The sequence below is a fragment of the Anser cygnoides genome, chromosome 23 (genome assembly GCF_040182565.1).
Source record: "Anser cygnoides isolate HZ-2024a breed goose chromosome 23, Taihu_goose_T2T_genome, whole genome shotgun sequence".
Classification (NCBI taxonomy): Eukaryota; Metazoa; Chordata; class Aves; order Anseriformes; family Anatidae; genus Anser; species Anser cygnoides.
In genome coordinates this window covers 4,556,849-4,583,834 of record NC_089895.1, presented here as the reverse complement: position 1 = coordinate 4,583,834, position 26,986 = coordinate 4,556,849, and the positions used below count along the sequence as shown (strand labels likewise).

Sequence of the window (26,986 nt, the reverse complement as noted above, 5' to 3'; positions counted from 1 at the left end):
GTGACAAGGGGTTCGCTGCCCGCTCCCGAATGCCCATGGGACCAGCCTGCACCCTCCTGCCTGGAAGCAAGCCTGCTACAGGCCTTTTCAGGAGCTCTTCTGAGTCCTTCTCCAATGAATGATATGCCTCTTATCAGTTGTCTTCCCTATCTCCTTCACTGCGCTTTGAGTTTACAATACAAACACAGCTCTGGAACACTTTGGCCAGGAATGGTCATTATGAGTTACATATTTACAGTTCAGAGCTCTTGTAAGTGCATGCAATTAAAAGCGTGTTTGTTCACTTTGAACTGCTCGCCACTAATCATCCCCAAATGGCCGAGGAAGCCAGCATGCAGAGAAACAAACAGGCACTGCCTTCAGCAGCAGCTCGTGGCTGAGCAGCAGTCGCCACTGGAGGAAGGGCAGAAACCCAAGGTGCTCCTCACCGCAGGCAACGGCCTCATTTCCCCCCTCGCTATTTGCCAGACTTGACCTGCGAAAAGGAGAACAAAAGCTCTCTGAAGGCGTCTCTGAGCTGTGCCTTCCATCGGCTGTGCTCACAGCTCTGAGATCAGAGGCTGTGCAGCGCCACGCTGCAGCGCTCCCCCCGCACACCCCACCTCACACCAACACGACCGAGGTTCTGCAGCATCGTCCTGAGATCCTGGGCGAGGGGCTGTGTGACGGGCGAGTTACAGCTTAGGTAAGAGCCCAGGTCCCTGTCTTCTCAACACGACTGCTGATGCTCCAAAACTTAAAGGAGTGGGAGGAAAAAAGAAGGAAGAGTGAAGGAGATTCTTCCCCAAAACAAAGCAAGATTTCATGCGACTAGCACGTTAGTTCTCTATTTAGCAACAGAAAGTGATAGTCTACTCTACATAGCTTCAGACCCGCGCTTGCAGAGGAGGAACACATTTCACTTCATTTAACTCAAGAACATTTCAGGTACCTTAAAACCCCCCTGCAGAAAACGGCCAGCATCCCCTGGCAACTGTGAGGCTTTTTAAAGGCCGGAGCAGTGAAGGTTTAGGAGAGGAAAAGGAAATTTCACTTTGTGATTCTAAATGGCACAGGACAGGCAGAACAATTATCTACCTGCAAGAGGTCCTGAATTCAGTTAGTAGTAAGAGCAACATTTTTATAAGACAGTCAGCTTTGACCACAGAGGCGGACTGAAGGACCGGGGGAAATATAATGATACCTGGCGGGTAAGTCACTGCTCCTACCTCCCCAGCTGCTGCCCCATATTCGCAACAGCGGACTGAGAAAGGCCTTCTGAAAACATCGACAGTTTTACACACAGGCTTCCATGAAAGTAATGCAATTCCACATAATTCCGGGGAGAAATGCGATTTCTTTAAGAGCTACAACCTCAAATCGATAGTGTTAGAAAGTTTCTGTACTCCCAGTAACATCTCCCAGGCTCAGATAAATGAGCTCAACTTTCTACCCTCTTTAATTTAGGGCCGTTCAGCTGCCTGCAGACCCCACGCTGTGAGGCTGCCACCAGTGAAAAGCTCAGCCCGTGATGTCCAAACCGCTAAAGTGAGCCCCCCAGCATCTACCCCCGGTCACCTCACACCCACAGCAAGCAGCAGCAGAGCTGAGCAGACGGGGAACCCTCGGGTGCCAAAATCCAGGTCCCAGCCCTCTGCTTTGATCCACTCTACCAAGCCGCGATGCTCAGAACTCCTCTGGCAATTCAAAAAGGTGCTGGAATGGCTTCTACAGGTGTAATACATGGGAATAAACAATGATCAACAGACAGTAAATACAAAACCACGTATTGCTTCCCTTTCTCCAAAGTCATTCAGGCTAATGTAAATGATTATTACAATACAGGTCTGAGTAATGCAAAGTAGGAGTCCCATAACATCATTTAAAAAAATAGGACTTCTTGAAGTGTTCCTACAATACAACGTGCTCCCTCACTTTAAAGGGCTGTTCAGGGGAGAAAAGGCCCAGGGGACCCGTAAAGAGCTGCTGCTGTAACAAGAACTATTATCCGGGGAACGCAGTGTCGTCTGGAGCCAAGAAAACATCTGCATTGTAAGGCTGCTTAACAATATTTAAAAAAGAAAAGTTGAAAAGAATTTGCTGGGAAACAGAGCAGATTTGGGGGAACACTCTGGTTTTATCAGCCACAGTTGCTCTACTTGCCTTCCAGCAACCAAGCCAGAAGTGGGTTTGTAGAATAACCAGCCAGCCAGCAAAATATAAACTAAACGAGACAAAAAGTGGGACCAGGGTGGCAAACCTGGACCAGAAGCAGCAGCAGGCATCTGCCATCACGTCACACTAGCCATGGGATTGAGCCATGCACCAAGAAGTACACCACACCTCCTCCTGATAAACCATTGCGTACTGTAGGAAAATTAAATTGATGAGAGGTTTTGGAACAAGACAACAGATTCTCAGAAGGAAAAAGAAGGACAGAACTTGAATGCCATTCATTTGGATTCCTTGTGAGGCAACTCAGGAAAAAAAAAAAGAAATCTCTAGTGTGTTTACTACAATAGGTAAAATACAAGCACTTACAAATGCTGTAAATTCAGAGCAGGGAAGCACCAAGACAGAAATCAAAGCATACAGAGAAATTCCTGGCACACAACAGCACCACTGAAGAACACTTCCATGAAGTGGAATCACACCCCCATTTTATAATAGCTCTAATTTTAAAAGGAACACGTGACTGTCGGAGTTGCCAGTGCATCACACACCTCCGCCTTCCTGCAAAGTCATTTCTTTTAAGAAAAATACGATGGCACGATACTGAAAACGTTCACTGGGGTGTACAGATTTGAGTGAGACCATAACAACAAAGGTAACTGCACGTAGATCTCTACATACCCCAAACTAATTAACTTAAATTTCCATCCTGGTTTTTATTTTGGTACCTTCCTCCCTGACAATTTGGTAGATACTCGTTCCAGTGTTGCATTCTCACCATACACCGCCCTGCCTCTTCTCCATGGGATCCTTTTCCCCTCTCCAAACCTCTGCCCTTCCCCAAGCCTTTCATCTTCTAAAAAGCCTCCAAAATATCTTCATTTAAACCACTCAAACTAAAACTAGAGCAGGTTATTTTTGGAAAAACCTTTCTTTGAGTGGCGATCAAAGGCAAAAATTGTGGTCTCGGGCCACATTAGCTGTTTCACTGCACTCCACACAACTGCTTAGCTGAATTACTCAAAATGGAAGAGTAACTGCAGGGTGGGCTGACTGACCAGACGTTTCCACTGAATCGCGCCCGTAATTAAAGCGATTTCCATCTAAAGAAAGCAGCACCCTGAGAGCTGCGGAGACCGTCTATAGGACTAAATAAAGCCCCACCAAGTTCCACAACACTGGAATTGCAGGGATATTCTGCTCTTTCCGTCTCAAAACAAGGGGGGAAATTGTACAAAGTTATCACAAAGCGCAATAAGCATTAGCAGGCCACGTGTTTGGCTGCCCACTGTTTTAAAACACTTTTACGTAGGCATCTAGACAAATGAGCTTTCTGTCAAGAGAAACTGTCTTTCATTTCAGACAGTCTCGTTTTCTCTGAGCAGCAGCTTATTTTGCTTAATGACAGCACAGACATCTGAATTTTCTTCCCGGCAAAGCCTCTCCTCCCAGCACAGAAGCACTGTTGTAATCAGGAGCTTAAGAGTGCTTATTCGTGTGTGAAATGCAGGCTTGATCTCTGCCCCGTATTAGAGGCTGCCTCCAGCAAACGGTCAGCATATTCCTCATCATTTCGTAATACTTAACAACTGCAATGTATTAAATTACATCTCACTTCCTTTAGTGCATTTACGGAACACGGTAACAAACGCTTAGTATTTAAAGTAGTAAAACCTTCCTAGCGGAAGCGTGACCTTCGATCTCCGCTCGTGGACTCCACCAGCAGGTTCTGCTATGAGGCAGCAGCAACAGCACCGCAAGAGCAAACACAGCGCGGCGTGCAAGAGCGAACAAGTGCAAGCACAGACAGTTGGGAGACAGGTGGGCTGTTTAAATACAAGCTCACCTGCAGTAAGCCAGTGCAACAGTTCATCACCTTTCCATATCCCACGCTAAAGATCTCAAACCACGTGTTAAAAGCTATTTGCCAAGGGGGTCTGCATCTCAGAGGTCGTATGGTAAAGTTTTAAGCGATAAAGAACCAAAGCTGGCCATGTTGGCGTCTGACTTCCAGCACAGCTGCACCCCAAAACCTTGTAGACATCCCTAAAGACGGCCAGCTGAGCTTGCCCCAGCTCACACCCGGCCCTGGCAGGTCTGCAGTAGCCTCTGGTGCAGACTATACCCCAGAGACCCAGAAAAACAAAGCATACACCCACCTCCTCCCCTCAACTGCATCACTACCCTTTAAAACACAAACCCTACACTGCCTGTGCCTACAGGCCTATCACAGCAAACACTGTCAGCATCCCAAGTCCCTGCCTTTATCTTCTTGCCTCTTCAAATAGTAAGAACTCGAATCACCCCTTAATATTAAGGCACGATTCCCTTGTTCAACATGTAATGTACAATTGTAATGATTTCATTTTAATCAAAGGGCCAGCTTCCTCCCACACCGCCATCAGCCAAGGCTGAACATGTACGATAGTAATGGCAGTGACCAGCTAATTACGCAACAGTCCATCGCGAGGCTTTAACGCAAGACAGGAACCGCACAAATCCCACGGATCTTGACTAACAGCAAGGAAAATTAGCAGACGTAGGTTGCCTGAACGCAGGGCCATCAGGTAGAACAGATCAGCAAACAAAGCCCATTGCCTGTAGTCATTTTCGGATGGTAAGTTAGGAAGGAGCAGTGCTTCCTCCAGCACCGGCAGCTCCTGCTTCAACTGCCCTCGCACAGCCGGCAGCTCCAGCCACCAACATGCAAGCACAACAGAGAAGGAGAATCCACTACTGACACCACAATTACACATTATTTTTGTATTCTTCAGACAGACTACAGTAAGATTGTTTTTAGTTATATTCACCGAATACCAGAAATTACACAAGCAGGATATTCGAAAGGTCAGCCAACTTCTGAACCTGCTTTTCCAAAGCGTTTCAAAGCCTTGAGATTAGTTCTCTGAATTCAGCATACTCCAGAGACAGCAGCAGGCAGCAGTACCTTACAGACCTATAACCTGCAGTAAATGAACTGATTATGAGTCAATTATTGAATTTTTTTTAAAACCTTTCAAATTCTCTATTAGGTATTTTCTTCCCAGCAGCAACTTTATTGCTACGGAGCAGCATCCATTCTCATCTGCATTTAGTTTAACAAAGGGGCTGCTAAAACAGCCACCGAGCTCATTTCACCCCCGAAAACCACAGTAAGGGAACAGCAGCAGTCCTGCAGTCGCAGGCTCCTTCTTCCAGTATTTCTCACCAGCATCACCCCACTGCGGTGCAGTCAGTGAAAACGCCGGTGTGCACAGGACCCCACAATGCCCACGCCGTCTCTGGTGAGCTTGGGCAAGGCTGAGCCCGACGTGCAGGTGCAGCAGCAGCTACCACCTGCACCGCCACGCGCTTCTCGGCACGTCCACACAGGCAAACCCAGGCTGCTTGCAGACCGCGTTCGGCAGCCCGGAGAGCTCCGACCTACCGCTGCTCCTGCCGGTTTCGCACTGCACACCACTACCAGGTTTCTATTTACTCAACAGCATCCGATACGACTTCTCACCCTGCAAGCTCGCAGGTGGTTTTTCCCTCAAGTCTTACTCGCATTTCTGGAAGTTGGTGAGCGAGCTTGTCTGCTTCCCCCCCCCCCCCCTTCAAACCTCCTCCTTTATGTATACACAGCATCAAACGCAACAGAAAAATTCACTTTCTCTGTAACCCTGTTCCTGCTCCTGGGCAATTGGATTTCTCCTTAGATCCGAAGCACCACACGTTCAGTGCGATGCATTATGGTTCAAATTAACAGCAGCCTCCCCTTGCTGCACGAAGGATTGCATCAGCAGTCTGCTGGCCACCGCTAATAAATCCACTTGAAAAGCAGTTCATAACTGCCTGCATCTTTCATGAGAAAAGGATGAAAATATTAAGAAACACTCCGAGTGATTAGCCTGCTTCTAATTAAAACAAGAGGAAGTGTTTTAAGGCTGCGTGAAATAACTTCTGACTTTGGTCATGCTTTAGACATTAATTTCTACTTCCAGTGCTCTCAGTGCAGACTCTTAACTATTGTATGACTGAAGTGATGGCATCTAATGTAACAGGATGAGGCAATATAGTTGGATTAATGTATTTAGGTCTGATCTTGTAAGCTGCTGAGCACAGTGATTTGCAAAATTAGACCATAAACCATTAAGTGTAGAATAACTGAAGCAAACCCTTATTAAGCCACACAAGAATTTGTTGGCCTCGTTCACATTACATTACCACCACATCTCATCATTTGCCACCACCAGCAGTCGGGAGGTGGCAGATAACGCCCTCCCTAAATCTGGAGGTACTCATCCTTCGCGTACTGAACAACAGTCTCACGAAAATAAGAGTCCAGAAACACTGAAAGAGAAGAACGAGGATGTGAAAATTAAAAAAACTCCATAATTATATGCTAACACCCCATGACATGTAAATTAAGACCACACAAGCCATGCATCATACCGAAAACACTTGCAAAATAGAGGTTGTTTTTTTCCCCTCCAAACGAAAAGGTATGAAATTCCCAACTCTATTTTCAGGGTGAAGTTTTAAGGTTAGACGCCATTAACAGCTCCAAAACATCAGGTTACAAACTGTCCATCTGCAGCCTGTGCTGGACAGGACGCTAGGCTGCACAGAGCGCCCTAAGCTGCTCACAGCAGTGTTTAATCCATCTGTGACCAGGGCATGCTTTTTTAGACCTTATTTATTCCACAGTAACAAACCAGGAGCACCATATTCTCCTTGTTCTTCCAAACAAAAACTTGGTGATCCTTTGCTGTACCATCCTTGGTTCCCAAATCACGGTATTTATTACAAACGTTACAAAACCAAGTTTTATTTGTGACCTTGGGGGACTTGCACCTCTGAAGCTTCCATCACTCAGTGCCGCTGAGCAGCCAGCAGCCCGACAAGCAGGAGCTCAGAAACCATGTTCCACGTCCCAAAGTGCTCTCCTGCAACACCGACCTAGCCAGGAGCTGGCTTCAGAGCCACACTTACAGAACACTGCAGAAGCAGTCGCACCAAGCGCCAGCAATTGGGACCCAATTAAATTCATCCAGCACCTCGGGGATCAGCCTGTTTTCTCCAGCAGTCCTGCAGCCTCTCCCAGGGGATAACAAATACAGCTTAGGTGAGATTTATTACCTGCCAACTAGCTCCCAACACGCACTGAATTATCGTCTGGCCCGTGAATCAGAATGAGTCCTGGTACTAGCAGGCATTTCGAGAGCTCTTCTGCACCTATTCTGAATAAAGAATCTGAAACGAGTTTTTGTGGACAGCATTTTAGCATCGAATGCACTGATAGGCCAAGAAAGAGCAAGAGAAACTCCTACAGAAGGACGTTCATCAAGCCCTCACCCAAGGGGGGAAGTGAAAACCTTTTCAGGATTTTACAGTGGCGCCGTGCATACTTCTTTCTTTTTTACTTCCTGGATGGGTATAACTTAATGGTATAACTTAAGGTAACTGTTAAGGTATAACTTAATTCATGCTGTTCAGAGTTTTAAAAGCTCCAGAAAGGACTGGCCTTTTGGGGAAAACAAAAACCATGTACTCTCTCCCAAAACAAAACAAAAAAAAAAAAAACAAAGCAAGAACTCAGAGAGGGAAAAACACTATAAATTCCAGACAAAACTGTTTTCCTCGCATATTGAGACCTATGTTCCGATATAAAAATCAACTGAAGAAATCACATGCACAATTTAGGCCGTAAGAGACAGGAAAAGGTTTTAAACAAGATAACCATGGGGAAAGTTCTTCTTACTCATCATCTATCCACACAGGACTCGATCGCTTGTTTATCTACTGAAGAAAAGCAGATAACATACTGCAGAACTTCCACGGAAGATACTCAAACCAATCTGGAGCTACTGGCACATTTCAAACACACAGAGTGCATTACAAATTCGGTTTTGAAGCAAATGACACCAGTGGTTATGAAGCATGCCTGGCCTGGTTGGAGGCCCCTCGAACTCAGATATCCGTGACAGCAATGCACAAACCACATCGCAGAATCTCACGTTTAATATTTTCAAGGGGTATTTCAGCCGCATCAGCAGTCTTCAGGAACCTTCATAAAGATGTAAGAGCACACAAAAAGGTAGCCTTGTGTCCAGCGTGCTCTTCAGTTATTCAGCTGCCAGCTGAAGTGTTCTGAAGCAGCCCGGTAAGGACTCCATTTTTCAACTTCAATAAAAGCATGCAACTGAAGCCTAAGATATCAATTTAGCTTAAAGCCATGGCGCTGTGCTATCAGAGAGCCCTTGTGCACCGTTTTGGACACGCTGCGGCACCTGCATGATGCTGAGATCCAGCAGGATGCTCCCGTGACCACCGCAGTGCCCAGGAACCTGAGGTCAGCACCAAATCGCCCCACAGCGCTGCACAGGTCGCATGGAGAGGAAAACGGCCTCAGGATTTCATTAACCTGACAGACAGCGTTTGTAAGTTGTCCCCAACAACTCCCTCTATTGAAATGAGCAGAGAGATAAGTACCGAGCAAAGGTTCTGCTGTCAGAAGTGTTGTAGTGCTCTTGAAATTCTAATCCGCTGCTGAATTCCCACACGAGCATAAATATAACTATCTTGTTCCTTCACCTCTGGCATCTCAGATACCACAGCATGTCTTCAGAAGGAAACCACTCAGCCCTAAGCATGGATTCCATAAAACATTATGACAAAGTATAACTTTATACAGCAGCATTTGGAAAAAAAAAAGTCAAACTCGGTAAGCTAAACATACATCCCTGCACTGTTCCGATTTACAGCGCTGTCTCCATGTTTTAAAACCCACCAGGACTGCTTTTACCAACCCCGCAGAGGTCACACATCTTTTTAGGGGAAACTGCACATCCTCCTGGCCCCCAGATACAGGCTCTGGACCAGCAGACAGGGGGACACAGTGCAGGAGATTACCACTAGCACTTGCCCACCCTCGTTACCACCCTCAGGGAAGACAACCCCAAGCAGTGCCAGTACTCAGGGCGTGCTGTTAGATGCCAAGAAATCAGCAGCAGCCCCACCAGGAGCTGAACCGGCCCCCTGGCAAAGAGGGGACTGGTAAAAGGTGCACAGGCAACACACGCAATCCCATGGCAAGTCATTCCTAGCTGTGCCTTAGAGATCACAGCTCTGCCTATTTCAACATTAACAATATTTTAGTCATAAATTCTATTGCTCAAAGCTGCCAGTTTCATTTGCACACAAATCACATTAGGCTACGTTTTAAAAAATCTGAAAAATTCAGCTTGATATGGGAGCATTTGATCACGGGCTATCTAAATCAAAAACAGAGCATCACAAAGGCTTCCTTCCAACCCCCACCTCTCCCTAGGTCGGGGCTGCAGGGCAATGCCCCACCACCAGCTGCCAGAGCTCTGCTCGGTCGCACCCACCAGCTCCACGCGTGAAAGGCCTCTTTCAATTCCGACCAGGACGCGCTTCGTATTCCCTTAGCAACAGCGGCACGTACTACTGTAAAGAGAACAGACCCAAGGTGAAATATTATCAAGAACTGAGAAACCTCACAGAAACCTACACAAACAGATGGCATAATTTGTTTTTTTAAATGCTATTTAGCATTTACAGCTGGAAGTGACAAATATCTAACGTGCTTTGAATATGTAAATTATAAGAACAACACAAAAGAGGACAATGCAATTCCTTTTAAAGACAGGCAGTCATAATGTTGAAACAGACTGCAACCAATTTTCATACACTATTCATAATTACTTTATTACACTGTGAAAGGGTAATCAGTTTCCAAATGATCTAATAACCTTGGGCTGCTCTTAACTCTTTTATATCAGTCTTAACTACAAACAGGCTGGGTCTCCAGCTTGAAGTCAATTACAATACTCGAATATTAAGCACGCGGGTTCGACGTGTTCCTCCTCACACCCGCTCCGCCAAGCCAGCATACGAGATTACCTGGGAGCATTCCGTTAATAAGCAGCAACTGCTGCAGCAAAAAAATCCATTCCCAGCTCTGATCTCGAAGGAATAGCTTTATTATCAGGAAAGGGAAATCTGATTTTTGGCTCCTTTGTTAGATTTCAATAGGAAACTGAGCAAATACACTATGTTTTGAGTGCCTGCGAAAAGCCAATTCTACAGGGGGCTGTTACCACATCCCGTAAGGATGGAGGCTTTTTTTTCTTCCAAATGCCCGAGCTGAACCGAGTCGTGCTCTGGCTCAGTCATTTCCATATCATCTTGCAATTGAGCCACCTGCTGAGGCCACTTTTAGTCACCAGCCACTGACTAAACCCCAGAAACTGCACGACACGGAAAGATGCAATGAGCTGAGCTCCCGGCTCCAACCCGTGCTCGGGTTTAAACGCCTCCTCCCCGCCGGGTGCCTTCCCAAGCCACGCACCCCAGGGAGGGAAGCTGGCAGGAGCAAAAGGCTGTGAACCTCCCAAGGTCAGCGGAAGTAACAGATCGGCTCTGCCCGAGGTAAATAGATTAATTTTGCAGACGATAAGATTAGGAGACTGAAACGTCCACAGTCAGGAAGGAGAGAACCTAGAGCTACACTGCCAGTGTTACATTTCTGAACATTTTACTGCTTTTTACTACCTAGATGGATGAGGAATGACAGAACTATGGATTAAAACATCCAGTGCAATGGCTACACTCTGCACTTTCGCCAGTTCCCAACAACTATCAAAACACAGAGGCCCTGACCTCCTGAAACAAGATTAGCACATGCACAAAACCTGACATTCCCACCATGAAAGGCTTGAAATTTTAACCGTATACACAGAACAGAAGTTTGTCAGACCCCAGAGGCTGCAGAAACAGTTACTGCCTATTAAGAGAATCTCAGCTTTATCTCAAAAGCAGATCATTTTGATCTCTCTAAACAAGCAAGTTCACAAAGAAAACATTGCCAAAACCAAAGCATCTTCGGTTTTGAATGTTCTGAGAAAATTCAAATCAGCACCTAAGAAAAAGACGCATTGCGTGTACAGAACTGGTGCTACAGATGCAACAGTGCAGCTATGCCAAGTTTGGGTGGGTTTAATGAAAGGTTTACCTATCAAACAGCTTTTCAGTGAAGTTATTTTAAAATAAGACTAACTAGAAAACCTGCATATATTTAACTAGGAACAAATATTACTGCATTCCAGATTTGCTATTCCACACTTGCTATTACCCAATCAAGCCAAGTCTCTTTCAAAATTTGCTGTTACTTCCCCAAGAGCAAGCATACAGCTCCGCTGTCAGCACTGCCTTCACAGCCACCGTTAATTTCATGCTTTTGCTAACATCAGGGAAAGCCAGAACTGCAAACCCACCACCACACAAAAACCACGTGGTTATAAGAAAACTTACACATCGCAATCAAATATTATTTATTCCAGTAGCCGAGTGTTTATCCTATCACTACAGCCTTTTCTTGGCAAAACTTGACCAAAACCATTTCCTAAAGAAGGCCAGCTTGTTTTAATCATTTACATTTTTCACCGCTATTTGTTCTCACTTTGCATCCAAAGGTCACAACTCAAACCACCACCCCAGGCTAACTTTGGAATAAATATTATTTTTGTCCTTTCTTCTGGAAAGGATTTCACCTTTGTTAGGAAAGTTGAAGTATAAAAAACACATTTCCCTCTGATCCTTTTCAAGATGTTTCACGACACTTTTCATAAACAGAGCTAACTAGCTTATAAGAAGTTTTTCATGGGTCCTATTCCTCTATTACCTAATTCAGTGTATTACACCGATGTGGGCTGTTGCTTTCTTTAGCAGTGGCTGATAAATTACCCTGAGAAGAGGCCTATCCAGCTCAGTTTGGGCATCTTCACTGCACCACGTGCTGTGTGCAACCCAGTGTGACGTGGAATCAGGGACCCACACAACTTCTGTTCATGCACCAGAGCCGCTCTCGCTGCCCCTCGGAGCAAACACTTGCAGAGCCACACACCATGCTCTGCAGGCAAAGATGGACTACATGAAGCAGATCCATGCAACTGAACATTAGAGATTCACATCAGATTATCGGGAAGCCTTCTAATTTAGGAACAGTGATTATGATAGCATCTCTTATTTACACTTTAAATGAAAAAAAGGGCAATTCAATGTTCCTACAGTCATTTACCGATCTGAGCCTTACCCCACCGGTTGTACGCAGTTTCTGCTCCCTAACGCAGAGGCGGCGGTGCCAGTTCTACCTGCTCCTCTGGAGCTCCTCGCTAGGAGCCAAGGAAGCCAAGTCCCTGCAACCCTCACACACCTAAAAGAGAATTGCCTGGTGCACTTGTACCTTCCCTCCTGAGCTGCTTCTGCTTTCTGCAGAGTGTATTCAACTCAACTAGAATTATTACTTAACCAAACCATGGTGGGTCAAAACCATGTCCCACTTACAATCTAGATAATCCTTCTGGGGGGCTGAGCATAACGATGACCACCAGAGAAATAAGGCCAACAGCTGGGACTGTAACAACTCCAGCCGTCGTGTTTTAATCCACTCGGCTGTCAGAGGCTGGGCTAATGCTGCAAAGGAATATCCTTAATTTGAAAACCCCTTAGGGGAAAACAGCACTGAATGCATGATGATCATCTCAACACGGTATCTATTTCTGCACCCTCTGTCTTCATTATTGTTTTGGTGTTTTGAAACCAGCGAGTGGATGTCAGGTGTACGCTGGCAGTGTGTACCAACAAACGTCAGAACTACTGGTTTTCAGTGTTTTACAGGCTGATTTTACTCCTCATTCAGCAAACAGAGCATTAGCACAACTTCTCTGTACCTGCTCAAAGTCCCAGAACCAGGACCGCCCAGCTTACACACTCTGACCTAACATCCAGGGGCAAACCCATAAAGCTCCCTGCTTTTTACAGAGGCAAACATCAGATCTCTGAAAGAGACCTTTCCTAAAAAGCTGCAGCACCCTGTGACCAAGATGAAACAAAGTTACTCGAACAGGGCTTTTTGTACCCATAAACCTCAACCACATCTAACCTAAGCCGCTCATCTAGGCCATCAACACCGGCTGGCCGCTCATCTAGGCCATCAACACCGGCTGGCTGGACTACAGGCTGTGCGTCAGCCTGGATTTGCAGTCAGAGCCAGGGTAACTCCACAATCTGCAGAGGTCTAAGCTGCAGCAGTAGGAGACTAATCTCAGGTGCCAAAGGGGACTGGCTTTGTTTCTACTGTTTTTTTTTCCAGATGGAGAGCACAGCAACCCTTTAAGTGCTTCACCTCCGTGGAGGTCACTCCCCATGGCAGCAACTCACAGTACAAACCCCAAGAAGCCCACGCTGGCCCTGCGAGATGACGGTCAGCACTGCCCCTGGCCACGCGATGGGCTGAGGAAGGTCACACTACCTAACCACAAGGAGGCTTAGCATCAGTTTAATAATAAATAGCTTGTTTTCCTTTCCTCACATGCAAAATCAAAACAAAAGCCCTCTCACAGATGAGCTATTACCCACTCCCATCAGGAAACAAAAGCCCCATCTCGTCACAGCTACATAAATAAAAGAAAGCCAAAGAGGGGTTGGGAGATGCACCAAGAGACTCTGCAACCTGTAGTAAAACTGCCGACAGGCACCGCTTTCTGACAGAACAGCTGTGTACAGCATTATGGTAATTAAAATTAAAGGCTCATCCACTTAACATACAAGCAATTCCCTGAACCTCAGTGACAAAGCGAAGGAACCATTTCCTCACGGAGGCACAATCACACACAACTTGAACAAGTTGCCAGCTTCTAGCAAAGGCCGCAGCACAAAGGAGATAGAAAGCACTTGAGAAACAGCCGGGGCTATTTTAAGTAAAACAAAGCACTATCAACTATAAAACACACAAAGGAAGCGGTAGGATAGATTACGTCAGTCCTCGCCTCAATTCATAAATCCTGACCGCAAAACAAGACAAAATCTTAACTACCTTTCTCTGGAAACCTGCTTCGGGAGAATACACACGGTTTAAGTCCTGAAATACGCTATTGACCACCGCTCGCTGATGCATCACTTTCAAACAGCCACAGGGGGGGAAAAATGGTGTAATCCTAGTCCATTCTATCCTGCAGCCAGATCAAATAGCACTTGGAGAAGTGCCTGCCAAGCACCAGCCTGCCAGAGCACAACAAGCGCTCAAGTGCTCCACACTCAAAACCACCTTTCACTGCTCCCAGAGATCTTTATAAAAATAGCTTAAACACTACTAAATTACCGGGTTGGAAAAACAAATAAAAGCATTTAAACGCTGCTCCCACACAATTCTCAACTTGCTGTTAAGCATCTAAAATGTCTGTCTTGTGATATTTACTAGGCACTATAAGTACTCAAAAATGCAATCGCCTGTAAGAACAAAAACTGACAAAAATGCAGAGTTGGTTGCGCGTCTGGAACTAATTGCCTGCAGATTAATGGCTTTACATTGGAATAGTGTTCCTCTGTCTGTAGGGCTTTAAATCCTGTTTACTTTCAACTTGGAGTTCCCAGAAGAACCATACTGGTGGAGCACGGAACGTTTCAGGCTACACCACGCCGCCTTTCTCTTCTCAACTTTCCTCTTTTTCACGCCGAACGCTGATTTTGAGCTTCTCCTCGCCCGGAGGCGCTTCCAGACACGTAAAGGAGGCTGGGAGGAGGCCGATGGGTCTCCAGAGGAGCCCGAACCCAGCCACGCAGAGCGGGACCGGCCGCTGCCACGCAGGGTACCCACCGTGGCCTCGCAGCACCTCAAAGCGCCGGTGGAGAAGTCACAGCCTGCGCTGAAGCCCTCGGTGATGGGCAGGCACTCCGTGGGGTGAGCTGTCTGTCCAGATGAGCCAAATGTGATTCTTTATCTTCTTACCGCGTCTGCTCGAAGTAAAAATTAAGCGCAGTACAGCTGTTTAGCCTGTTTATATTTAGGGCACAGAAGCAAAGCATTTGTTATGGAGAGCTGCCCTGTGTCCGAACGCATCCCCAACTCCTCCGGCCGGCCTCACCTACCGACTTGGCGCAACTTTTTCTGGAGCAGGCAAGAAAACACCCCCAAATCCCAAACCCGTAACAACAAAAGCACTGAAACCCACATGAGAACTACCAAGAGGGAAAGGAGACCAGGAGCAGGGGCCAGCTCTCGCGCCAGGTGCTGGCAGCGAGGACGTGAGCTGGGCGAACCCCCCCCGAGCAGCACTCGGGGCGCAGCCGCCCCCAGCCCCTCACTCACCTCAGCGGCGGGGTCGAGACGAAGAAGAGGAGGAGGAGGAGGCAGCGAGGAGCAGCCGCAGCCGGCGAACAAAAGGAGGCCCCCTCCTCCTCGCCGCCCAGCTGCGGGGCCGGGGCTCGGAGCGAGGAGCGGCGCCCCCCGGGCCCCCCGCCGGGTCCCCCCCTTCCTTCCCTCAGCCGCCCCCTCACGGCGCTGCCGCCGCCGCCGCCGCCACCGGGCCCGGCCCCCGCTCGGCGGCGGCAGCAGGAGGCGGGCACGGCCCCGGCAGGCGGAGCGGGGGAAAACCCGGCGCGGAGCCCGGCCCGAGGCCACCCGGCGGGGCCCCGGGGATGGAGGAGGCGGCAGGGAGCCGGGGGGAGCGAGGGGATGGGGGGTAGAGGGGGCTAGGAGGGGGTGGGGGGTTTACGGGGGGCTAGGGGGAGGTCTAAGGGGGGTCTAGGAGGAGCTAGGGGGGTGTAGTAGGGGTCTAAGGAGGTGTAGGGGTGTCAGGAGGGAGCCTAAGAGGGTCAGGGGGGAGCCTGAGGTGACGGTCTAAGGGGAATTAGGGGGCATAAGAGGTTGTAGTGGGGGTCTGGAGGGGGCTAGGGGGGCCTAGGAGGTTGTAGGAGGGGTCTGGGGGGGCATAGGGGGTACAGCGGGGGTCTAAGGGGGAGTAGGAGAGTGTAGTGGAGGTCTGGGAGGGGACAAAGTGGGGGTCTTGGGGGGGGTCCAGAGGGGTCCCCCAACGAGCAGAGGTGCCTCGCCCAGGCCCCCCTCACACAGGTTTGCTGGAGCAGCGAGCCGTTTTCCTGAGGAGCCTTCCTCCCTCCAGCCCTCCCCGCTCCCCAGCAGCAAGAGGAATTTGTCTGCTCAGCAAAACCTCTTCCTTTTAATTGTACTTAATCGGCCATATTTTATTATTATTTTTTTTTAAATAACGGGTATTTACCTCTAGCCGCGTGTCTGCCCGCGGATGTGGAGGCTGCCTGAACGACACCAAGGAGCCTTTCGGCTGGTAGCGCCAGCCCCGGTTTAGAGCAAAGCTTTGCTATTTCCATCGCGGAGGAAAACGCAAAACAAGCCATCGATGTGATTTATTACCTGAGGGTAATGAATGAACCAGGGCACGCTGCTGCCCTGCCGAGCGCATCCACTTCCCAGTCCCACAGTAGTATTTTAACTTACAGAAAGGGAGAACCAAGGTTCACAGAACCACTTAATTTGAGCAACACCCTCAAGTACTGTCTGCTAAGTGATTTTTTTCCTGACGCTGTTTGTTATTTGTAGCTGCGTGTTTCCCCTCCCTTTATCCATAGGTATGCCTCCTGTTTTGTACAAGGAGTCCTTCAGGAGACAAAGGTCCAGCTTCAAAATTATGCTGTACTTTCTGGAAATTGCTACCTAAAACCACTAACACAGCTGAAGCACAAGTAGCTGATTAATTCTAATGCCCTTGCCACCTTGCAAGACTGCTATGATCGATACAAATTGAAAATGGTGTGCAGCACGAGCTCTGCTCCCGCAATATCCATTGTACAACAGCTTCTCAGCTGGAGCCTGTGCTGGAAAGGCGAGCGGCTTCAAAATAAGCCTCATAACCAAGTAGCTGTGTGATAGCTCCAAACCTGCCAGAGCTGAAATTCAATCCTCAAGTCAGCACAAAGCAACCACTGCATTTATCCTCACTTCAATTTTCTAATCAAATATGGCCTGACATCTGGCAAGCCATGGAAAGGAACTTACTGCTCCAGTGTGCATTTGAGGAAGTATTTACTTCCAATGACTTCCAAGAGCTTTCCAGCAGTAAGTTCATTCAGGCCAAGTTCCATGTATTTAAAAAAAATACCGTTTGATGGGATTTGTTCAAAAACACGTTATCACTTTAGGACAGAGTTCCCTGCCACTTCGAACTGCTAATCCTAGAAGTCAGTGTATTTTGGTAAAGTGCACTCAAATTAAAGAAATATGAATCTGTAGAATTTTTTTATATCCCATTACAATTAAAGTTGTTCAACAGTGCAAAGTGCAATAACATCCAGCAGTCTGAGCACAGCAGGACTGGATTCGAGCCTCAGACGCTGCCTCGCAAAGCCAGGGCAAACCAACGTCAGGGTTTGGCAGCGTGGTAGGTGGCAGTGCAGCCATCTGAGGTCCCACCTGGTTTTGTACAGCACATCTGAGATCCTTGAATGAACACAACAGCTCCGGCATTCAATCACTGACATCAGAAGCAACTCAAAGTTCACTAATTGGCTTTCCTGCGAGATATGTAGATCTGCCCCCGTTTCACAGAGTTAAATTCAAAAAAACCCATGCACTGAGCGCAGCCTCCAGCTCCATTTTGCAACGGAGACTTTTCATCTTTCCTTTTGAAAATGGATTATAAAAGATGAAACTCTTTTCTTGGTCATTAAATACACCTTTGCTAGTCACAGCATTATAAACTCACAAAAGCATTTCTTTTATCATCAGCGCTAATAGCACACATGTCTGAGAAAGGGACGAGCCCCGAGTTAGGTGCGCACACAACCCGTCCCAACTACTCACACAAAAACCATCCCAGCTAGTCACACAAAGACCTAGAGCGGGCTCGATCGGAGCTTCACCCAAAGGCAGCTTTGGAACAAGTGCTAGCAGCGCATCGCGCTTGCCATGTGCTGGTTATCGGGGCACACTCCGAGCATGGCAGCTCCAGCCCGTGTTTCTCACTGTCACAGTGAGCAGGTAATGAGAGGAGACAGGCGATGTGCAATCGGAGGAGCTCCGTATGCCATGGGCCTCGACATGTGGCCCAGGAGTTGCCATTAAGTCCACTACGGGCACTAGTTACACAGGGCACCTGGAGGTGAGGATAATCAACGATAAAAGCTGAAAGTGTGGAAAAAAATAAGGTTTTGACTCGCTGTCAGTAACTCTTGACACTGCTTAAAAGCACGTACACACACACACACCCACACACACCTCTCCTTACGCAAAGAGCTGGGAAGCACCCATTAACTCGCAGTTTGCTGTTTCAGTGCTTCCCGTGAACAACCTAACGCTTTGTACACCGTACCTACGCACGTCAGCTTAAGAAAGATTGAGCACCGAGAAGTGACAGCGCATCCTCAAAGGGCTGCAAAGTGTGCTGCTTTCTAGACATGCCACCCGCAGCGCAATCGCTCATAGCTTCTCACAAGTTCTACCAAATCTGAAGACTGTCACACACAGATACACTAAGCTGAAGACTAGGACGCTGCTATAACTCCCTCCAAGCCACAGGATCTATCCACCAGCAGCGTTCTCCGCTTCCTCCAACAGGATCAGCCATTAAGCACACAAATATTTCACCCACGAGACAAACTGCTCCGAAGGAGCAGACCGAGGTCTACCAGATATGTATACACTGGAAATACAGGCTGACTGTAAACAGACTTAATGAGATTAGACAGATTAAACAGGCAATTTATTTCTTATTTTTTAAGACAACCAAGACAAAGAGGTCCCGTCCCACAAACACTTGAGAGCAGCTCAGAGTTACCACCCGGTTAACTTCTGCCAAAGCAGACTCAAGCACACTGCCCGCCTTGCACAAACCATAGCCAAGACGTAAAATGCCTTAAATTCACTTTTAAGAACACATGCAGACGTGATTATGACAAGTGCTTTCTAAAAGCTAATATAGCATTGCCTGCCTAAGCTGGGAAGTGTAACACATTAAACCCCTGCTAAGCCGAACCTATTTTTAAAAGGGGATTTAACACTGTTCTCATGGAAATCAGGCTCTCCCTTCGGATTTGGCAATGGGGTGGGGAGAAGAGGAAGGGAATAGGTTCAAGGAGAACCAGCTAACAGCTTCATAGCATCACAGCTCCGCTTCGCTTTTCTGTCACTAATTCCAGTCCTCATCAAAAGTTTCCAGACTGCCACTGACAGTGCATTTATTCCCAGCCAAGACAGCAATGGCACCTCATGGAAATAAGCAGCCTGAAGCAGACAATTTAAACTCCCGAGGCCTGTGAGTACACCTGAACACCCCAAGGGAAACATCGATCAAGTCCTAAGCACCTTCGTGCCCCAGCTCTGATTCAGCTACAGCTCGTTCCTCAATTAGATGGGGGCACTCTTCCGCACTCCCGAAAAGCCATCTCTAAGAGGAAATTCAGTGTAATATTACTATTGCTTCAACATCATCAAAAGGGCATTTCATTCTGTAATCCAAGCCTAAGGAGAATGTAAACTCAGCCGAGTTAAACACAATTAGAGTCTTGCCCACTTCCTCTCCCACAAGTTTACATACACAGCATGCGATAGTCCTAACAAACCAGAAGATGAAGAATTATTTTAATTTGCTGTGTAACTGCTGAAATTTGGATCAATCTTTTTTTTGCCTCTTCTAAATCCCCCAAACGGAATCTGTACTCTTTATGGGCCATGGAACTTCAGAGCGTTCAGGAGGGTTTTTTTGTAGGTTGTGGTTTAAGCCTGTAGGTATGCAGCATCTAACCTGGATCCCGCTGAAGCGAACGGCTTCTCTATCACGTGTTTTATGGCTCAACAACTAGGATTTCTTTTCCGTACTTACGTAGCATTCAGATTCATATTTCATATGACCTCAAGTCACATCTCAAGCCCTTACAAGTCAGTGTCAAAATCCAACCCCACCTCAATGCTCTGGAGGAGGACCCCCCAGGCACAGCGAGGGCTGAGGAACCCCAACCCCAACTCCAACCCCTCCAACCACCCCAACGCCCGGCCCCCAGAATTCCAGTACTGCCCTTGCTGTAACTGTCACCAGCAACCGCATCATCCGTCCCCTTCTGCACCCCAGACAGGGTGCCCGGAACCAGGTGACACCTTTGGGCCACAATTCTCTTGATGTCAAGAGCAAAGCACAAGCGCAGACAAAATCCTCTGAAGAACAAGAAATAAATTAGCCCTCAAAACCCGCGCACTGGCAGTACTTACTGCTTGTTATTAGGCAAAAATCACAAGTCGCCTCGGGTTCTTTCTCAGCACATCCAGAATCTGTGAGGCAGCCAAAAAATTACTGTTGGTACAGTCAGTGCATCACCTCAGCTGCAGAATGGTGATAGAGACTTCAAGGACATACAGAAAGTCCTGCATAACTCCATTCTGCACGCCTGAAAAAAATCTGCTCGGTTATTTTTATACACCATCTTGGATGCATGCAGCATTTCTGTCACAGTAGGGAAGAGAGAAAACAAAAGTTGTTCCCCCAGGGAGCTGTGAAGACTGCTAAAGCAATTTCACATGCTGGAAATCTCAGCATTTTACAGAAAGGCCTAGCTGAAGAAGTGTCGAGGAAAAAAAAAAGAAAAAATAAACAGTTGTTGTGGAGCCCACTAGGAGCTCTTTGCGATCTCAAGTCTCCACACAATTAAGTGAGTGATCACAACAGTGTCAGCCCGTGCCCTCCTCCCTATTCTCCCCTTTCAAATGCTGAGGACTCGGTTCACCAGCTACATCAACGCTGCAAGCCAGACAGCAGGTGGAGAGCAGATCCTTCCCTCGGCTCAGCACCACTGGGTCCGCACCTGGAGCGCTGGGTCTGGTTCAGGACCATCAGAGAGAGATGGGGGGCTGCTGAGCCTGAGGAGACGGCTCAGGGCAGTGTCATCAGTGCCTATAAATACCTGAAGGGAAGGTACAAAGAGGCAACGGGCGCATGCTGGAGCACAGGAGGCTCCCCCCAAACACCAGGGAACACTGCTTCACTGTACAGGCCCCCAGAGGGGCTGTGGAGTCTTGTCCCTCCTGATTCTGTGGCTTCCACGTGCCTAACGAAGAGAGAAAATGAAGACGAGGACGAGGCAGAGGAGGGGGACAGCGTTTTCTCTTTACAGTTGAAGCTTAACTCAAGGACGGCGCTCCAAAGGAGCTGCACCTCCGAGAGGAGGAAATTCCAGCAGGACGGCATGCTTGCTTTGGGAAGAGCCGAGTGAAAAATGAAAAAAGGTCATATGGATGAACGAGCTGAGGAACCCAGCGACTTGGCAGGATGTTTACAATAAAAGCTTTTATGTACTTAGATAAGTATGTAAGTACAAAACGTAATAAGTTCAGCTGGGATACTGCGACCATGCTACTAAGGAGCGAGCAGCGAGACAAGTAACTTGAAACCCGGCTACGGCTTTCACATCAGGAAATCGAAACAAACCAGGCAAGGCGGAAAGTTAAGCAGAAAAGGAGCGTGTCTGCTAATCACAGAAATCACTTTTTCCAGTATTTTTTCTCTACTCTGTTTTCTCTTATTCTTTATAACCAAGAATTCTTTTTCTTTTTTTTGTTAGGGGAGAGGAGGGGCGCAGAAAATCCCTGTCCTGAAAAACTCCAAGTTACAGACTAACGTAAGGTAAACCAAGAATATTAAAGCTAATGCCAATAGCGTCTGCCAGCTTGCAGTACACATACAGCAATACATCAACCTGTTCAGCAACTCCTTGAATTTAACTACAAAGTGATATACAATGTAGTTTAGAGGATATCTTAAAATAACGAGAACAAAAGGTTTTTGTCAAGAAAGGGCCGTATGTAAAAGGAAAAATTAACATATATGAAAATTTAAGAAATGGATCAACAAAGCAGGAAAACATTTATTCTCAGCTGTATGTAAAACCAAAGAAAATAAAACCCTCAGTAGGTAGAAGTAGTTAGTGCTGTTTTTTATACAAAAACCCGTGGTGGGGGCTGTGAGGCTAAAGAAAAGCAGGGAAGGAAGAAGTAAGCAAACATCTTTTTCAACTCTATCAAAGCAGTTGTAAAACAATGGAAGCTTGCCCGTTCTTCCCTCCAGTTTCAACTAAAAGTAACTTTGGGAATGGAAAATTTGATACCTCTATCAACAGGCTGTGGTATGTTTAAACTATTATAATATAAAGCATGCTTATACTCACGAGCTAAAGGAAATGACTGCCAAATGCTTCCTTTACAATCTCTCCAGAATAAGACAGATTCTTTACCAAGAGATTTTCTCAACACCCCAAGTACAGCAGACACTGAGCTAACCGACACGTAAAGTTTGCTGTGGATTTATGGTCTTTTGTTGAAGTCACAGTGGAGATAGAAAACGTGACTACAGCTCTCAACGTTTTTTGTATAATAATCACTTTCACATTAAAAAGCTTCAGAAAATTCAATAGGCCTTTTTTTCCCCCTCTCTAAGTGACAATAACCACAGGATGTGACCATAGCTATAATAATCTTTCCCTCCAGACGGTCAGATAAGCTCTAAAAACAGGAAGTTTCTACTATAATCTTGAAAATATGTTAGCAGTTTGGAACCACACGACTCCAGCTCCATTAGATGGAGAAGAAACACTTGATTTCCCAAACCTATGGGAGAAGATACCAAGTAGGGAACTCATCCAGGCACCGCGCCCCTCCAAAATCCCCCGTAACATGGAATGATGAGAAGGGACCGAGTTTATTCCTTTTCTATTCCCTTTACGTACTCATTTACAAGAGCAAACGAAGACAACTTCTGTCTCATAGGAAGCAATATTATTTTGGTTGAAAATCAATTCTTTTCCCAACCACATGCCCATCCACTTGCTACGAGCATTAAAAAATTATACTAGGGTAAGAACTGCAACCCAGTGTTAGCACGTGTCCATCTTCTCCACGCGACCGTTTGCTATCCTAGGAAATGAGACCTTTTGTCCCACTGAGAAAGGTCTCCCTCCGCTTTGCAAGACTTGATAAAGACCAATTTAAAGCCGTACTGCTTAGAGAGGAACATGAGCTGCCTTACAGCACGCAAATTCAATAAGCAGCTTGCCGCACTCAGCTCGTTTTGATTTGTTTTTCAAACAGAGCGGGATTAGCTGAAGGAGGAACACCTCTCCCGCAGCAGCCTTCAGCCACCTACACAGAGGCTTCAAGCGAACAAAGCGGAGCAGCAGATTTTTTGATAGCCTTTATCAGCCAATTAACAGCCGAAAGGGCCTTTCAAAATTATTCTCACAATATTTCCCATACCATAGATGAAGAGGTGGCAACGAGTTAAGCACGCTTTACACTAACTTGTTAAACACCCTCCGCTGAAAATAACAGAGCCTGCTGGAAATTTTAATGTAAATCAGTTCTGGGCTACTTGTCAAAACAAGGCATGTTTTCCTACCAGGATTTAACACAAATCACACAAGGGCTTAAAAAATCCCATTCACATGACTGGATTCTGACTTGAACTTCCTTCAAGCAAAAGCACATCGGTCGTGGCCCCCTGGCACCCTTGGTTTTTCCTGTGCAGGGCAGCTCCTCCAGAAACACCCACATCAGCCTCATTTCAAGGAAGGCTCTCAAGGCAACACGCCAGCTTTTCCCTGCTGCTGTGCTTTCAATGGCCCAGAATTAACAAAGAGTTTAACAGAAGAGGCATCCCAGGTCTCCTATTTTGGGGTCTCTTCATACAGCATGGAAAGACATCACAGAAGCCAAGACTAAAAAGCTTGGAAGACGTAATCCCGAGACTTGGGCAAACAAATAATTTCAAGGCAAGTTGGTAAGACAGATGTAAGTGAGAGCTATCTACATAATTTCTTCAAAGTACTTGCAGAAAACTGCAAACATCAAAGTACCCTTCCCTCCCCCTCCAAATTGTGTTCCAAAAATGACAGCTTTGATGAAATCAACTGCATGCAGATCGCAAATCAAACCCTAACTGAAACACACGCATATGTACCTATCAAAGGACACTTCCAAAAAACAAACATTCACTTAAGAAAATATTTACATGTTCTACATTGAATTTACATGACCAGCTAATGTTTCTGGACAAAAGGAATGCAAGAGTTTCACGTGATGTGAGGCGGGCTTCCCAGGTAACAATAAATAAGCAGCTTTAGAGCCACTGCATAGAAACATAAGAAACCTTCAACAAAAAGGGCCCAGAAGTAATCCAGGACCATTTTTTTTTAATCAGCTCATCACCAGCATGGTCAAGCTGCAGCATGCCACCTAGTGTCAGACTCCTAAAACAAATGGTATTTGAAACCAAACACCGAAACGCTGCAAATTCAAGTAAGCCACAAAGACCACGTCCAGACTTGATTTTGCAGTTGTAAATTTTAAGCCTTCAGTTTTCCCCTTGAGTGCTGACAGCAGCGCAACTGCAAGCACAAAGAAAAAACAGGGCATGAATGTAAGCAACACCACTGGAAGTTAAAATACGTGGTTTCCACTCCAGCTAACAACTCAATTCATCCCGACACGAACTAAAGAGCAACAAAAAAAGCGTGCAAAGCACACGAAAATCCAGAGGAGCACAGGCAGGTCCTCTAACATATCACGTATCGCATGTCAAAGGTGTTCTTTCTTTGGCCTCTGAGCTATAATTTCATTCTCTTCTGAACATAACATCTAGCCTTTGATTAGGGTAGCGATAGGGACTGCTGAATTTTAATGCTAGTGTTTTATCAGTAACAAGGATACACGTACACCTCACGAGTTCATTAATAATCCATTAAGACAACTGGCATTAAAGCTTGGCAGGCAACTTCCTCATGAAATAAACTTTATTTCTTTACTTTAAGATCTGAATGTGCCAAAGGTGGCATATCAAGATGTGAAAACATAATTTAAAGGTTACACTTGCTATTTCAGTTTCCCTAAAGAATCATTAAGCAGAACACGCACCCGGTTATCCATCCCTTCCCTCTTTATAACCTCCAGTCATCGTTCCAGCGTGAAAGCGCTCAAGCCACGTGTGAAAAGGGTCACGCTGCTGTTTCATTTCCACGAGGATGCCAGTGTACAGCAGCACGAGGCATGGCTGGAAAGTGTATTCAACAGGGAATTGTCAGAAGCGAGCAGAAAACCATCAACTAAAGTTTAGAGGAGAGGGAACCAGAGAGCTAGGCTACAATCTGAGCCTCTATTTGCAGTCTCAGTGGTAAAGCACAGTTGTTAGTAGTGGTTAAATATTAACAGCGAAGGCAATTTCAAGAAAGCAAAATGCAAGTTTACTCCCTAGCCTCCCCTTACAGGTGTGTAGGAATAGCTGCTTCGTCCATTACCCAATTTACAGGGTCACAAGACAGCAAAAGCAGAACATTTTAAATTCCACCCCCAACACTATCCGGATTTTTTTCCGGAGGAGTGGACGACAAAACACTGTTGTCACTTAACGCTGTTCCTCTTCCCTTCTTCCTTCTCAATAAAATCTGTACTTTGGGATACCAATAACCAGATATGCCATAGATTGGTTTTGTTCACTGATGCCTGCTTATTTAAATGAGGTCAAGAGCAAGCCTGAGTGTCCTGTTGGACTCAGGCCCTGGAATGAACTCACCGAGTGCCTTTCATGGCACCAAGAAACCGATAGTTATTTCTCAGTTTTGTCAGTTTATTCAAAGACCAGAGATAATAAGCAGCTGGATGGGGTTGTTAAAAAGACTTGGAAATCCAGTAGCTCCTAAGAATATCACTATTTCAAATTAAACCTTTTTCAGTCTTCCTTCCATTAATCTACCTTACGGCATGAGGTGCCGTGCTTTGCTCTTTAGTTTCTGAGCTTGGGTGGTGGCGGTTTTTCTTTTTTCTTCCTTTTTCTCTTTTTAAAGTAACCTTTAAGATTGCTCTCTGTTGATTAAACCATTTTCATGCTTCAATGAGTTTGATTCCTATTAGTTCAGACTGCAGAGAGCACATTGATTTTTACTATAGTCAGGATCAAGAGAAGTAACAGCTTTGCAAATTAAGCAACTGCTCACCACGTTAACTAGAAAAATACATCCCCGGCAACAACATGCAAGTGTCCAAAGCACTCTTCTATACCAACAAAAGCTAACAAACATGCTTATAATAACTTTAACCTTAGCACTTGAGAAGGAAGGAAAGCTCCCCGCATTACAGACTCTTCAGCTCCTGTTAGCTCTGCTGATAAGGAGCTGTAACACTTAGAAAGGCTCAAAAATTACAGACGGCTCGTCTTCCAGTTCTGAATTACCATCATTATACCACACAAATCACCACGTTGGGCTTCAGCCTACTAAAATAGAAATCACAACCAGAAACGCTCTAGTAGGCTGCTTTTTCTTCTCCTCTTAAATGAAGCTTTTATACCAAACAAACCTAAACAGTTCTTGCATTACAGCCTTTCACAGAGTTGCACTGTAAATCAAATATTTTATTCCACAGACCGCAGCTATTCCCACATTTAATAACTGACATGGGAGACAAGTTTTAATCTTCCATCAGCCTGAAACAATTACTATGCTCATAACCACACAAGTTGGAAGCAAAATTACCAGTTTTGTATACCTGAATGTATATTCAGGGGAGCCATTTTTTCTTTTCCATAGGAAACAGGTGAAGCACACTCAGAACGTGAAAATACAGGATGGCCAACCACCTCGCTCCCTAATTCCAAGCTATCAAGACTTCCTGTTAAGGAGCAAGAGAAACACATCGTTCTTGTCACACAGCAACAAAGGGAAAACAATCAGAACAGACAGCACATTTGCAATGTAAATATTCTCCAGCCAAGAACCTGAACTACAACCTGATATAAGACCTGAAATTAGAGTGATTCATACATATACTTAGTTATTAGAGGAAAATGCTCAGAGAAGATCTGCTGAAAAGCTACCTGCTACTTGGAAGTATATGCTCTATTATGTAATTATTGCCAACATTATGTTTTCAGTTTTTAAAATACTTCTCAGGAGCTCAACTTTTAATTTAGGAAGTTACTCTAAAAGT

The 26,986-nt window shown here is 46.1% G+C and overlaps 1 protein-coding gene across 6 annotated transcripts in view; it reads right to left on the bottom strand.

The window, feature by feature from the left end:
- Nucleotides 1–26,986, bottom strand: part of RERE (arginine-glutamic acid dipeptide repeats) — a 232,582-nt gene that overhangs the window by 167,852 nt on the left and 37,744 nt on the right. Inside the window, exons 1-2 of one of the 6 annotated variants that reach the window (XM_066982185.1) lie at nt 15,305–15,462; nt 14,813–14,949 (exon numbers count right to left, since the gene is read on the bottom strand). The exons of 4 other annotated variants lie outside the window; for them this stretch is intronic. The gene's annotated coding sequence lies outside the window, so the exon portion shown is untranslated. Of the gene's footprint in view, nt 1–14,812; nt 14,950–15,304; nt 15,463–26,986 lie in introns of those variants that run through there. One more of the 6 variants, XM_066982186.1, reaches the window with a different exon arrangement.